We start from the raw sequence: 2,500 nt of genomic DNA, 5'->3' as shown, positions 1-2,500 counted from the left end.
TATTCTTGTGTGTGTGTGTGTGTGTGTGTGTGTGTGGAGGAATAGGGGGAGGGGGCGGAGGAGAACGCAGCAGAAGGCTTCTGTCTGATTAATAACACACGCCATATATTCCCAGATTTATCTTAATGGATATTGTCTGTCGAGGCGCTGGTATATTTCACTTGAGTGTACCTTCCATTACGCCGCGATGAAAAGAAAACGAGAATTGCCGCGTTCATCAGTAACATTCCCTCCTTCCCCAATGCACTTCAGAATTTTGCACTGAGCTTTATTTTACAGTCCTCGTCTTATTGGAGCGATTTTAGTCATTAATAAAAGGCTCAGATGTGAAAATTAATGAGCGGAAAACACTAACAGAGGCTGGGATGGCCATAAAGTTAGTGCATGAAAGGAGGTAGCGAAGGGGAAGGGAAAGGAAACGAGAATTATCGTGTTCGTAAATTTTTCCCTTGAATTTTATCACCGCCGTCGTATTACATGGTATTTGGCCACTAATGGAAGGCTCAGATACGAAAATAATAAATGGAAACTATATACACAGCCTGAGATGGACAAAATTTTAGTGCATGATTAACAGCGGGGAGGAGGAGAAAAGAAAAGAAATCTCTTCCCATTCTGTAAAGCAGTGTATTTTATCGTACACTTCATAGCAAACGGAAATTGAGTCACTAATGGAAGTCTATGATGTGAAAATTAATGAAGGTAAACCATTGATAAAAGCTGCGATCCCCCAAAATTGTTAGTTCATTCTTAGGAAGCGAGATGGATGAGGGGGAAAAAAAATACTGTAGCCTCCTAAGTTTCTCCCGTCGTCCTGTTCATTATTTTTCCCCCCAACCTCAATTTTGTCAATTTGTCATATCGAAGTGGATATGAATCAATTATGGCACTCTCATATGCAGAAAATTATGAACGGAAAACATTAATAGAAGCTGGAATGGCCAAAAATGTAAGCATATCGTGAGGTGGCGATGAGAATAGAATAAACACAAGAGCTCACATGATTCTTCTCGCGTGGGTGACAATTCGTACGTCCATACATTTTAATTCCATCAGACCGAAGCTGTGACGCGAAAATAACAAATGAATAAAAAAGTGATGCGTGCAGGAATGGCCAAAACGATAGAAAATAATGAAGTTGCCAGCGAAAAGGCGTGAAATTGTGGTTCCAATATTCCGCGCGCGTTTTCCAGGGTTGGGCGGCCTTTATTTTTGCACGAAGCTTTTTTTTTTTTTTGAGCTGCACAACCACGCGGCCTGGATTTGGGCTGGGGGAGAGAATGTTTGCATGATATTAGTTTAAGGAAGTTCCTGGACGAGGATAATATACACTGGGCGGTTATATGCTTTTAATATGAGTTTCTCGGGAGTATAACGCTAATGAAAAGGCTTCGTTCTCCAGAATGACCTGGGAAATTAGGGGTATCATCATCATCATTATTATTATTATTATTATTTGTAGTAATAGTAGTAGTAGTAGTAGTGTTGCTGTTGTGACTTGTTACTACTACTACTACTGCTACTACTACTGCTGCTGCTGCTGCTGCTGCTACTACTACTACTACTACTACTACTACTACTATCACCATCATCATCATCATCATCATCATCTTGAACGTTCTTCTCATTAGAATGGAGTCAGGTGCAATTTAATGTAACAATATTGGATTTCCCCAGAACTAAACTAAAACAATAATGCAAACAGCAGACGTAAGAGAAAGAATTGGACAAGACACGAAGAAAATCTAAATATGGAACGAAATGCTGCGGGAACAAAGGGAAAGGCGTGAAAGTAGTTGATGCAATTGTTGTTACTGTTATTTTTCCTTTTTCTCTATTTTCTTTTCTTTCGTCTTTTCTCCATTTTCTTTTCTCTCTTATTTTTCCTTTTTTCTTTTCTTTTTCTTTTTTGACACGCCTCCACCCTCCTTGAGATTCCATGCCTGTTGCTGCTTTCTCATGTCGTTATTTCTTGACTCGTTATTTTGGTTTTTATTGCTGTAATTATAATTACTGATCTTAGGAATGCCATAGTAATTAGTATTATTATTATTTTATTATTATTATTATTATTATTATTATATTAAGTCTATGCAAAGTACCGTATGTAAGCAGGTGTTCTATTTAACCCCTTCACTACGAATATATTAATTTTTCTTAGGCCAACATTAGACGATTTTAATCAAGTTAAGAAACAACAATAGTGAAGCTGCTAATAAAGGCTATATCTACCATCATCATTTCGAAATACTATAGCTATGAAAAAAAAAAAAAGTTTGAAGATGAGAATTAAAATACATACTATTGTACAGAAAAGTAGTTATGCCATAATAATAATAATAATAATAATAATAATAATAATACCAGTCATTGCCTCAGTCGTTGTATGAAACTTGGCCACTAAAACCATTAACTAAAAAAAAAAGCGGATAAATGTAAATATAATAAAAGCAAGAAAGCAGAAGCACATAATTATTACCCCTTCAGAAAAGTCAACCCC

At 36.8% G+C, this 2,500-nt stretch overlaps 1 protein-coding gene across 1 annotated transcript in view; it reads left to right on the top strand.

The window, feature by feature from the left end:
* LOC145414930 (uncharacterized) overlaps nucleotides 1-2,500 on the top strand; it is a 353,903-nt gene that overhangs the window by 138,147 nt on the left and 213,256 nt on the right. The window lies entirely within an intron of this gene.

Source organism: Coenobita brevimanus, chromosome 101, assembly GCF_032717465.1.
Source record: "Coenobita brevimanus isolate Jiangsu-jjx chromosome 101, ASM3271746v2, whole genome shotgun sequence".
NCBI lineage: Eukaryota > Metazoa > Arthropoda > Malacostraca > Decapoda > Coenobitidae > Coenobita > Coenobita brevimanus.
This window is presented reverse-complemented; position numbering and strand designations above follow the sequence as displayed.